Source organism: Microcaecilia unicolor, chromosome 6, assembly GCF_901765095.1.
Source record: "Microcaecilia unicolor chromosome 6, aMicUni1.1, whole genome shotgun sequence".
NCBI classification, from domain to species: domain Eukaryota; kingdom Metazoa; phylum Chordata; class Amphibia; order Gymnophiona; family Siphonopidae; genus Microcaecilia; species Microcaecilia unicolor.
In genome coordinates this window covers 173,019,950-173,032,150 of record NC_044036.1, presented here as the reverse complement: position 1 = coordinate 173,032,150, position 12,201 = coordinate 173,019,950, and the positions used below count along the sequence as shown (strand labels likewise).

General features: G+C 43.1%; 1 protein-coding gene across 3 annotated transcripts in view; it reads left to right on the top strand.

The window, feature by feature from the left end:
- The first annotated feature begins 211 nt into the window (after positions 1-211).
- The window catches only part of LOC115472732 (extracellular matrix protein 2-like), a 62,633-nt gene continuing 50,643 nt past the window's right edge, over positions 212-12,201 (top strand). The window contains exon 1 of one of the 3 annotated variants that reach the window (XM_030207115.1): positions 212-287. The gene's annotated coding sequence lies outside the window, so the exon portion shown is untranslated. Of the gene's footprint in view, positions 288-950; positions 1,148-4,753; positions 4,891-12,201 lie in introns of those variants that run through there. The other 2 variants (XM_030207113.1, XM_030207114.1) reach the window with 2 other exon arrangements.

Sequence of the window (12,201 nt, the reverse complement as noted above, 5' to 3'; positions counted from 1 at the left end):
TATTATGTATATCATGACCAGGAATTACAACAAACTAAATTACTATACATACCACAACTTATTTAATTTGTATAGCTTCAAAACACAAAAAAACATACCCCCCCCCCCCCCAAAAAAAACAAACAAACTGTCAAGGCTAAGGCTGTGGAATGCACAGACATATCCATTCTCTTTAAATATTTGTCATATCCAAGGCAAAGCAGACAGTCTGACAAGCCCTCTGCAGTCTACAGAAACCCAAGCTAAGCGTGAAAGAACTGACCTCACTTGCAGACTTAAATCTTGTGGTAAAGTACCCTGTGTCCTTTCTATTCTTTTCATACTTGGGTTTCATTTCCTTACTGTAGTTTGGCTTTTGGATGGCTGTATGTTTTGGTGTCATGTTTCAGAGTACGATTACAGTTGCAAAATAAAATCTCAAGAAAAAAAAAATAAAAGGGATATGAAACTGTTTCAGCTATCCTTCTGTAAAAGGTCAAATCAGACTTTGCTACATTGCATTTTTATTCCATGTGGATCACTGGATACCATTTTCTGGTTTATTGTGTGTGTGTGGTGAAGAGGAGGAGGAAGGGGAGAGGAGTGGTAAACAAAACATACTGAATTTAGGGAAAATCTGGTTCATTTAAGTACAGCAATTAGAGACTACATATAAACCGTAAAGTCTGGATATCTATGCAATCCTAATGGTATTTATAAATGAAAAAGTGAAATCATGCCACTTGGAAAGTACATTAAATGTTTATGACAAAATCAGAAATGATTAGCTGCAAATGTTTTCCAAGTCCCTTGAAAATAAAGCCTTTTTTCTTCTACCTTATATAAGCATATTATGTGGAAAAAGATTTCCCAGCTGTGCCTTGTCATCCTAAGGACCAACATGCATTGTACTACTTTCTGTTCGCCCCTCATGACAGTTTTACTTTTCCTCACTAAATAGCAGGCTGTTTCCTTCAACCCAGTACAGAGCGATCAAACCCTCAGGGGAAGAAGCTACTTCCAGTCCTTCCTAAGAAGCCAGCTAACATGTCTGAACGTTCCCTATTCTCTGTCTCATTTTTATAAAAAAATAGACTGATTTTGTTCCATTTTTAAACTGGATCCTAAATGATACCAAGCAGAATCTGCAGTTAGGTTAGATTTCCAGGTAAACATCCTTTTAAATTTTAAATTACTGCTTTAGCATGGTACTTAAAGCACAATGGTTAAAACTGAAATGTGTTGTATTTTGGTATTTTGCATGTTTAGCACTTAACTAAATTCTAGGAATGTGGTAACTGTTAGGTTAATTATATTGTTCTAAATTTAAAACTATACTATGCTAACGGACTAAAATGACTGTGCAACATAAACCCTTGCCATGCGTTGTTTGAAATGGTTAATTATGATTTCTCTGAAGTTGATTTTCAGTTAGATTATATTTAAGGAGGGATTTTAGTAGTAGTATAAATTAAAAGCAGTTAAGGATGATTACAGATCCATTTCTTAATGCATAGCGGTGCAACATAATGCCCACTAAAAAGTAATCATGAGGAAAGGAAAGCAATGCAGTTGACAGACCTTTAGATAATAATTTTAAAGTGATTAGTTAATTAGAAAAGTAATCAAAATGTTTCCCTGATACAAAAAAAGGAACAGAAAATATTAAGCTTATTAAATGATCAAACAGAAAACAGAATTCTACATATAACGGATAAAGACTCAAGAAACAATTTCTTTTCTGTAGGAAACAAGCCAATAGTAATGACTGTTTATCTCACAGTAATTGGAAAAAAGTACAACATATTTTAGTTCATATTTTAAGAGAATCTGTAGTTTTACTGCACCTACGCAAAATGTTACTTCCTGTTTGAAATAGTCATCGCTGGAATTATGGACAGGCATTTTCAAAGAACATCCTGCTCATAACATCCAAAAAAATGTCTCTCTTATAGCCCTTTTCAAACAGGAAAAACATTGGGGTTTCCTGTTCGAAAGTACATGAGAACATCCAAAATGAACAGTTCAATAAAATAAAATGTTCAAATTATGAATGCAACAACAACAACAAAAAAAAAAACAGAGACAAGACACCTGTCTGGCAGCCTTTGTACAAAAATGACCACATAAATATCCCTGCAGAGTAAAGGGGCAGCCTAGTGGTCAGCGTAGTGGACTTTAATCCGAGGCATCTAGGCTCATATTCCACTGAAACTCTTATTGGAGTCCTCCAGAGACAGGGACCTACTGCTGTATCTGACTGTACACCTCAATGGTCCTCAGGCTTGCAGGTGTCTATAATATTTAGGTACAGTAGGTATTTCTCTGTTTCTGGAGGGCTCACAATTTAAAAGTTAAAAAAAAAAGAAAGAGAGAGAGAGAGTGTTACGGTGGGATTTAAACTTGGGTCCCCTGGTTTACAGTCCACTGCACTGACCACTGCTGTATTCAGAATGCCCAAAATACCTGATGTCAGCTGGACCTCCAGCCCTCCCCCAACACACAAAAAAAAAGATCACTGGTCACCCAGTGGGCTACAAACCCAACCATCCACCTGCCCCCTCTCACCCCGTACCTCCATGTGATGGACGAGGGAGTAGAAATAGTGGCCCCTTCTTCCCCTCCGTGTGATGGGGAGGGAGTAGCACTCCATCCTCTTCCAGCGCCACCCTGCCAAGTGCATCCTGAGATGTTCTGGAAGGGGCTTCCTTACCATATCAGGGAGAAACTCCCCACCCTCAGCAATTGGGGGGTTCTAGGCTGCCTAGCATGTAAGGCGGGGGGAGGAAAAGCCCAGAGCTGGCATATGGTTAAGGCGCTATTCGGCCCCTACGATTAAAACATAGTGCTCTGATCATATGGGCGGAATACTGCAGAGCTCAGAGCTCTGTATTCGCACCAGACGCCCTATGATCATGGGTGCTGTGTAAATGTGGGTGCTAGTCCAGAACACGCATTTATTTTTGATCTTTGGGGCCCTAGTACCTGAACAACGTAAGAACATAAGAGTAGCTATACTGGGTCAGACCAATGGTCCATCTAGCCCAGTATCCTGTTTCCAACAGTGGCCAAGCCAGGTCACAAGTACCTGGCAGAAACCCAAATCGTGGCAACATTCCATGTTACAAATCTCAGGGCAAGCAGCTGCTTCCCCATGTCTGTCTCAATAGCAGACTATGGACTTTTTGTCCAGGAACTTGTCAATCTTTTTTAAACCCAGATATGCTCAACACTGTTACCCATCCTCCGGCAAAGAGTTCCAGAGCTTAACTATTCGTTAAGTGAAAAACATATTTCCTCCTATTTGTTTTAAATGTAATTTCGTGTAACTTCCTTGAATGTCCCTAGTCTTTGTACTTTTGGAACGAGTAAAAAAAAAAAAAAAAAAAAAATCGATTTACTTCTACTCATTCTACACCACTCAGGATTTTGTAGACCTCAACTGTATCTCCCTTCATCTTTTCCAAGATGAAGAGACCTAACCTCTTTAGCCTTTCCTCATATGAGAGGAATTCCATCCTCTATCATTTTGGTCACTCTTTTTTGAACCTTTTCTAATTCTACTTTTTTGTTTTTTGAGATACAACTACCAGAACGGAAAACAATCAAGGTGCAGTTGCACCACGGAGCAATACAGAAGCATTATAGTATTTTTTTTGCTTTATTCACCATCCCTTTCCTAATAATTCCTAGCATCCTGTTTGCTATTTTGGCCGCTGCCACACATATATGGTCCATGACTGAAAGTTCCAGGAGGAGCCCTGGTGCGTGGCTCCAAGTTGAGCACTCTTGCTGCACTAAGGCCCCGATAATCAAAAGTAAATGCAGGAGCTAGAAGCCACTAGTGCTGGACTAGTTCCCACATTTACACAGAGCCCATGATCAGACAGCGTCAGGCATGAGCGCTCAAGGAATACCGCAGAGCTCATTTAAATTATATTTGTACTATATATTTATTATGTATGCTCTGTGGTATTCCGCCTGTATAATCAGAGCACTGTGCTCTGATCATAGGGTCCGAATAGCACCTTAACCCTTAGGGTTAAGGCTCTTCCTCTCTCCCCGTCCATGCTAGCCAGCTCAGGCTGTCACTCTCAGCCCGGGCTGCCACTGTTGGTCCTGGGAGTCCATTGGACCCCCAATTTCTGAGGCCCTGATGGCCTAGTGCTCCCCCAAGCCCTTGTATAATTATAGTACAGCAAGAGGCCCTCACTGGATGCCCACCGGAAGGGTGGAAGACCAGATTTTAGGACTCAGGCTGTAAAAATACCAGCTAGGTTTAAAGATCTATGACTGGCTGAGCAAGGACTTGCTTTTCCTGTAAGTTAATATGTGTCCCCGCTTGGGATCCATCCACTGGAATAGTGGTGGGTCAATTTACATACCTTAAACAGCTTAAACTGCTAAAAGGCACTGACTAGGCCTCATTAGAATTTGGTGTGACATTCAAAAGCAGTGCAAAAGCCAAGATCAAGGAATTGATGGCTAAAATCCTAACCCAGATCACAAGATAATATGAAATTAATATATCTATATTTAGATATCTTCATAAGAAAAGAAAAAAAGATGTTTACAAAAAGGAAAATTGCACAATAGCTTGCAATAGCTATGTTTGGATGTCCGTATCTAGGGAGATGTTGACAAAAAAGGAAGTTACACAATAATTTGCAATAGCTAGAACCGGAAAGCAGAGGGTACAGATGGGCACCTGGCCGGATGTAAAGGAAGGATGACTCATAGGTTGGGCAATAATAGAAAAAAAGTGTCCTGCCATAGACTTGCATAGAAATCTTCATCTATAAAAGGGATGAGATTTAGACAGAAAGTGGGAAGTTTCCTCCAACACTTGACCGATAGCAGAACTCTGTGCAATCTGTTTGATGAATGTACTGATGTGAAGACCTTATATTGGTAAGAATAAAATACCTTATTTCTGGAAACTACCTTTGTCTTCATTTCTATATTTCTATATTTCTATTCACCCTTTACTTATCATCAGTTCTACCAAATAATCCACACCCTAATAACACACATTCCCTGAACTAATTTGGGTTGATATTCAATATAATATATATATTAAAACACCCTCATACCCCCCAAACAGTGACATGGGGGGCTGGAGGTCCGGCGGACTTCAAGACCCCCCTGAACACCCCCTGATACAAGGGCACGGGGGACTGGAGATCTCCAACTCCCCTAACACCCCCAACACAAAAAAAAATATCCCTGGTGGCCCAGTGAAACTGAATATAGCCCACCTCTCCTCTTCTCCCATTCTCTATTTCTCAGGGTAACACTCATCCTGCCTCTTTCCTTAGTTTGTAATCTTTGACTCCTCTTTCTATTTCTCTCCACATATTCAACAGACTACTAAAACCTGTTTCTTTCTCTGTAAAATCACTACAATTCATCCCTTCCTTTCTAAAAACACTACAAAAACCCTTATCCAGTGTCTCATCACCTCCCACTTAGAGTACTCCAACTTGCTTCTCATAGGTCTCCCACTAAACCATCTCTTTCCCCTTCAATATGTTCAAATTCTGCTGTACAACTTATCTTCTGCCAGTATTGCTACACTCACATAACCCACTTTCCAGAAGTCACTTCATTGGCTCTCTCTTTCCGTATACTGTTCAAAATACTCTTACTGACTTACAAGCTGCAGAATGAATGCACTTCCTACTACTACTACTATTTAGCATTTTTATAGCGCTACAAAGCATACGCAGCGCTGCACTAACATAGAAAAAGAAAGACAGTCCCTGCTCAAAGAGCTTACAATCTAATAGACAAAACATAAAGCAAGCAAATCAATTAATGTGTAGAGGAAAGAGGAGAGGAGGGTAGGTGGAGGCGAGTGGTTACAAGTCAAAAGCAATGTTAAAGAGGTGGGCTTTCAATCTAGATTTAAAGATGGTAAAGGATGGGGCAAGACGTAGGGGCTCAGGAAGTTTATTCCAGGCGTAGGGTGCAGCGAGATAGAAGGAGCGAAGTCTGGAGTTGGCAGTAGTGGAGAAGGGAACAGATAAGAAGAATTTATCCATGGAACGGAGTGCACAGGAAGGGGTGTAGGGAAGGACGAGTGTGGAGAGATACTGGGGAGCAGCAGAGTGAGTACATTTATAGGTTAGTAGAAGAAGTTTGAACAGGATGTGAAAACAGATAGGGAGCCAGTGAAGCGACCTGAGGAGAGGGGCGGTATGAGTAAAGCGACCCTGGTGGAAGACGAGACGGGCAGCAGAGTTTTGAACTGACTGGAGAGGGGAGAGGTGACTAAGTGGGAGGCCAGCAAGAAGCAGATTGCAGTAGTCTAAACGAGAGGTGACAAGGGTGTGGATGAGGGTTCTGGTAGAGTGCTCGGAAAGAAAGGGGTGGATTTTTCGGATGTTGTAAAGAAAGAAATGACAGGTCTTGGCGATCTGCTGGATATGAGTAGAGAAGGAGAGAGAGGAGTCAAAGATGACCCCAAGGTTACGAGCTGAAGAGACAGGGAGAATGAGAGAGCCATCAACAGAAATAGAAAACGGGGGGAGTGGGGAGGTGGGTATGGGGGGAAAAATGAGAAGCTCGGTTTTGGTCATGTTTAATTTCAGGTGGCGTTGCAACATCCAGACAGCAATGTCAGATAAGCACGCTGAAACTTTGGTTTGGATGCAAGGTGGGATATCAGGGGTAGAAAGGTAGATTTGGGAGTCATCAGCATAGAGATGATAGAAAAAGCCAAGAGATTAGATTAATGAACCAAGGGAAGAAGTGTAGAAAAGAGGAGGGGACCAAGAACAGAACACTGCGGTACGCAGACAGGCAGAGGGATAGAAGTAGAAGAGGATCCACCAGAGTGAACACTAAAGGTGCGGAGGGAGAGGTAGGAAGAGAACCAGGAAAGGACAGAGCCCTGGAATCCAAGTGAGGACAGGGTATCGAGGAGTATGATGTGATCAACAGTGTCAAAAGCGGCGGAAAGATCAAGAAGAATGAGGATGGAATAGAGACCTCTGGATTTAGCCAGTAATAGGTCATTGGAGACTTTAGTAAGCGCAGTTTCGGTTGAGTGGAGAGGGCGAAAACCAGATTGTAGTGGGTCAAGAATAGCATGCGAGGAGAGAAAATCAAGGCAGCGGTGGTGAACAGCACGCTCAAGTAATTTGGAGAGAAAAGGGAGGAGGGAGATGGGTCAGTAATTAGAGGGACAAGTAGGGTCGAGTGAAGGCTTCTTAAGGAGAGGTGTGACCACAGCATGTTTAAAGGCAGCAGGGACAGTCGCAGTGAAAATTGAGAGGTTGAGAATGTGACAGATGAAAGGAATAAGAGCAGGAGAGATGGCATTAAGAAGGTGGGTGGGAATGGGATCAGAGGAACAGGTGGTACATTTTGAGGAAGAAAGGAGAAGTGTAGTTTCCTCTATAGTAACTTCAGGAAAGGAGGAAAAGGAATGAGGGGAAGGAGAGAGAGGGGAATGGACTAGTGGAGGGAGAGATGGCGAGGTAGAGAATTCAAGGTTTATCTTTTGAACCTTGCCGTGAAAGAATTCAGCAAGGGTCTGAGCAGATAATGAAGGGGGAGTTGGGGGAGGGGGGCACCTTGAGGAGAGAGTTCAATGTGGTGAAGAGATGTCGAGGGTTAGAGCCAAGAGAATTAGTCAGTTGGATATAATAATCCGCGTGAAAGGCGCGTAAAAGAGCAGATTGGAAGGAGGTCAGCATGAACTTAAAGTGTAAGAAATCAGCAAGGGCCCGAGATTTCCGCCAGAGGCGTTCGGCGGAGTGGGTACAGGAACGTAGGTAGCGGATATTAGAAGTCAGCCAAGGTTGTGGTTTTGTACGCCTTATAGGGTGGGTCATCAAAGGTGCAAGAGTGTCTAAGGCAGAGGATAGAATATTGTTGTAAGAAGAAACAGCCTCGTTGACAGACGTAGATGGTGCCACAGTAGAGAGGAGGTTTGAAACATGGGAGGATAGAGATGAAGGGTCAATATCATGAAGATTCCTAGATAAATTAGATAAGATAGGGCAGGACTGGGAGGGAGAAGATTTAAGTGTGAAAGTTATAAGATGGTGATCAGAGAGGGGAAGATCAGAGGCAAGGAAACTAGAGTGTGAACAGTTGGAGGAGAAGATAAGATCAAGACAGTGACCATTTTGATGAGTGGGGGAGATGGAGCATAGTTGGAGATTAAAGGAGGATGTTAAAGCGAGTAACTTGGAAATATAAGAGTTAGAAGGATCATTAGCAGGAATATTAAAGTCACCAAGGATGAGAGAGGGAGAGGAAGGATCATGGAAGAAGGCAAGCCAAGCATCAAAGTCACTGAGAAAGGATAAAAGGGACTTATCAGGGGGACGATAAATGACCGCTATTCGAAGAGGCAGAGGAGAGAAAAGGCGGAGAGGGTGGACTTCAAAGGAGGAAAAACACTGAGATTGAGGTGGAAGAAGGGGTTGAAATCTGGAGGAGGGAGAGAGAAGTAAACCAACACCGCCCCCGCGACCAGCAGGGCGAGGAGTATGTGAAAAAGATAACCGCCATGGCAGAGGGCTGCGACTGAAGCAGAGTCATCAGGGCAGAGCCAGGTTTCTGTTATAGCGAGCAGATGGAGGTGACGCGAGATAAAGAGGTGATGGATATAGGGGAGTTTGTTGCAGATAGAGCGGGCATTCCATGGGGCGCAAGAGAAGGGCAGAGAAGAGGAGGGGAGTAGAGGAATAGGGATGAGGTTAGAGAGTTCGCGGTGAGATCTGTAGTGTTGGGACAACAGTTGGTGAGGAGGGCCAGGATTGGGATTGATGTCACCGGCTGAGAGTAAGAGAAGGAGTAAAAGAGAGCGGAGGAGAGTAGAAGAGGTGTGGCCACGAAGGCGTCGAAGACGAGAGGTATTTAGGTGGAACGGGGAAGGCAAAATGGAGGGACGAAAGAGATGAAGATTAAAAGCTAAGAGGGAGGAAGAGGGTAGGAGAGAAGGTGAGGTGATGAAGTCGATGGATGGGCAGTGAGTTCCTGTAGCGGAGAGAGGTAGGGGGTGAGGGAAAAGATTAGGAAGGGACAGAGCTAGGAAGAGAATGTGTATAGGGGCCATAAATGACTGAGGTACTTTAGCAGTATGGTTATATTCAACAAATTGGAACAGTATGGCTAGAGTCAACAATGCAGAGGTACAAGATGGAACAGATGAGAGCGGAGCAGGAGGACTGGAGCAAGCTGGAACAGAACAGACGGATTGGAATAAGCTGGAACAGACGGACTGGAACAAGCTGGAGCAGAAGAGAGCGGAGCAGTAGGACTGGAACAAGCTAGAAGAGACGGACAGGAAGAAGCTGGAGCAGAAGAGAGCGGAGCAGCAGGACTGGAACAAGCTGGAGCAGACGGATTGGAAAAAGCTGGAGCAGAAGAGAGCGGAGCAGCAGGACTGGAACAAGCTAGAACAGACGGACTGGAACAAGCTGCAGCAGAAGAGAGTGGAGCAGCAGGACTGGAACAAGCTGGGACAGACGGACCGGTGGAACAGGCTGGAGCAGATGAGAGCGGGCTGGAACAGACGGACTGGAACAGATGAGAGCGGAGCAGCAGGACTGGAAGCTGGAACAGACGGATTGGAACAGGCTGGAACAGATGACAGCGGAGCAGCAGGAAAGGACCGAAGACCGGAACTCAAAGGCCGGGGCAGATGACAGCGAGGCAGCAGGATTGGAACAGCCTGAATCAGACTGACTGGAGCAAGCTGGAGCAGATGGACTGGAACAAGCCGGAGCCGAAGGACAGGAACAAGCAGTGGCACCAAGCTTTTGCCCTTGTCTGAATTCACAGGTCACTCTTTTTCCCCGATTAGCTTGCTTCCAAGTTGGTCTTTCTTGTGCTGTCTCTGGGTAAGTATGCTCTCAGTTGGTCTTTCCTGTGACGGGGCCCTTGCCTGCGGATTTCTTATTGGGATGATCTCCCTGCTCTGGCAGCTGCTCTCTGTATGTCAAGAGCAGTTTAGTTCCTGTTGTCCAGCACAGCCCTCCCTGCCCCAGCAGAAAGTCACTTCCTTTCCAACTTAATTCTCCTTGCTTGGGCCATTTCCTCTGTAGGTGTCTGGTTTACTTGGTGCCGAGGATCAAGGTAAATTAATTTCTGAATCCATCAAGCTGGGACACAGGCACAGGCACAGCCACACGGACCCACAATGTCCTCCCTAGCTGTCAGCTGCTTCGGGGGAGCCCCTTTGATGTCGGGTTCCTGCACCTTGAAAGTTCTATTTATTTATTTATTTGGATTTTGCTCACACCTTTTTCAGTTGTAGCTCAAGGTGAGTTATATTCAGGTACACTGGGTATATTGTAAGTATCTCTTCTCTACACCCCTTCCAGAGAACTCTGTTCATCAGTCAAGTCACTCTTATCAATATCCTTTCTCCCCAGCTGCCAAATCCAGAATCCGTTTCATCTTGCTGTGCTGTATACCTGGAATAGACATCCTGAGTTGGAATGTTACGCTCCGTCTTTGACCCTATTCAAAGCCAAGTTAAAACACACCTTTTTAAGGCTGCTTTTAACTCGCAGCCCCTTATTCACCTGCTTGGTACCTATGTTTTAATCATTCCCATAATAAATTTAACTCCCTAATTCCTTATCTGCACTGTTTGTCTGTCTTGAATAGACTGAAAGCTCTGTCATTGTTTGTGTACAATGCTACATACACCTAATAGCACTATAGAAATACGTACGTAGTAGTAGATAGGATAGAGACATTTAAATACCTCCGTGGCATAATGCGCAGGAGTTGGGCCTCTTTTAGTTGAAAGGAAGCTCTCAAATGAGGGATCATAGGATGGAGAAAGGCGGTACTGTAGACTCAGGAGTAGTCTAAGGAAATATTTCTTTATAGAAAGAGCGGTAGATACATAGAACTGCCTCCCAGTGGAGGTGATGGAGACAAGAACTGTATCTGAATTCAAGAAGGCAGTGGAGAAGCACAGAAAATCTCTGGAGGGAGAGGAAGAGACTGAGGAGTTTAGTAGTTGGTAAGAAAGTGCAGCGTTGAATATGCTTTATGGTTTTTGCTGTCATTTTCTGTTTTTATGCATCGATATCTATGTACATTGGCTATACTTCTATATGCCAATATTTGTCCTGCTTCTAATAACTCAAGGTCTATTCTTGTATGTTATTTTATCATGTGGATCCTTCCATCGTACATTTTACTTTTTTGTTCAACATTCATAGTGTGCTATTTCATCATTTGCTACGTTTTGTCACTGTTTCCTGACTTTACTGTTTTTTGCTTGCAGATTCTTCAACCTTTCTTTATTTGTGTTCAATGCTAATAGATGTCTACCATTCTCATGGCCTTACTTAACAGCACTGAATGTGAGCTTTGGGGGTGGGGGAGGAAACTCTTTATTGGTCCTTCTCAACCTAGTGGCCAAATTCAATACACTTCTTAATAGCATTTTGTGAGGTGACGTAGGAACTGTAGGTAGGCTATGGAATTGGTTCTACACATTTTTAGAGCATCAAGCCCAATTCATTTTATGTTTCAAATAAAACCAATCTCATACACTCTTGTGTATGACACAGGTGTTGAAAAAAAATGGTGACATCAATTTACAATGTTTTGTAGACATTATTAATGGCTTCAATATTGAATATTTTCTATAGGAAAATGACATTCAGTTGTGATATTTGGAAGAACCTGATTGCAGTCGGTAGTAATTTGAATGTGTGTCATTTAGTTGGGTAATGAATAAGCCTAAAATGAAGTGATAAATCTGAACTTCTCTTGGAGAGCTGGAGGTAACAGGGATTATTGACTTTGCCTCAGATGAGGGAGGTGAATTTGATCCCTAAAGATATCCTGATAGGTTTAAGGATTTGGCTGGATTCTAGGCTTAACACAGAGTATCGTATTACTGTGATAGTCCAGGCCTCTTTTGTGAATTTATGCGTGATTGGGAGACTGTGCTCTTTATCAGGCAGATAGATTTGGCTACCGTTATTTATATTATAGTTACTACAAAGCTGGCTTATTCTAATGCATTTTATCAGGGTTTACCACAGTGTTCTTTCCAGCACTGGCAGCTGGGCAAGAATACTGTGATGAAAATCTTGACTGGTAAAAGGTGGGATCATATGCTGACAATTCTGGAGGAGCTACATTAGTTACCTATTCAATGATGACCGAGATTTAATATCTTGGGTTTGGTGTAGAAATCCTTTCTATCAGTATCAGCCAATGTAGGCTTTTGAG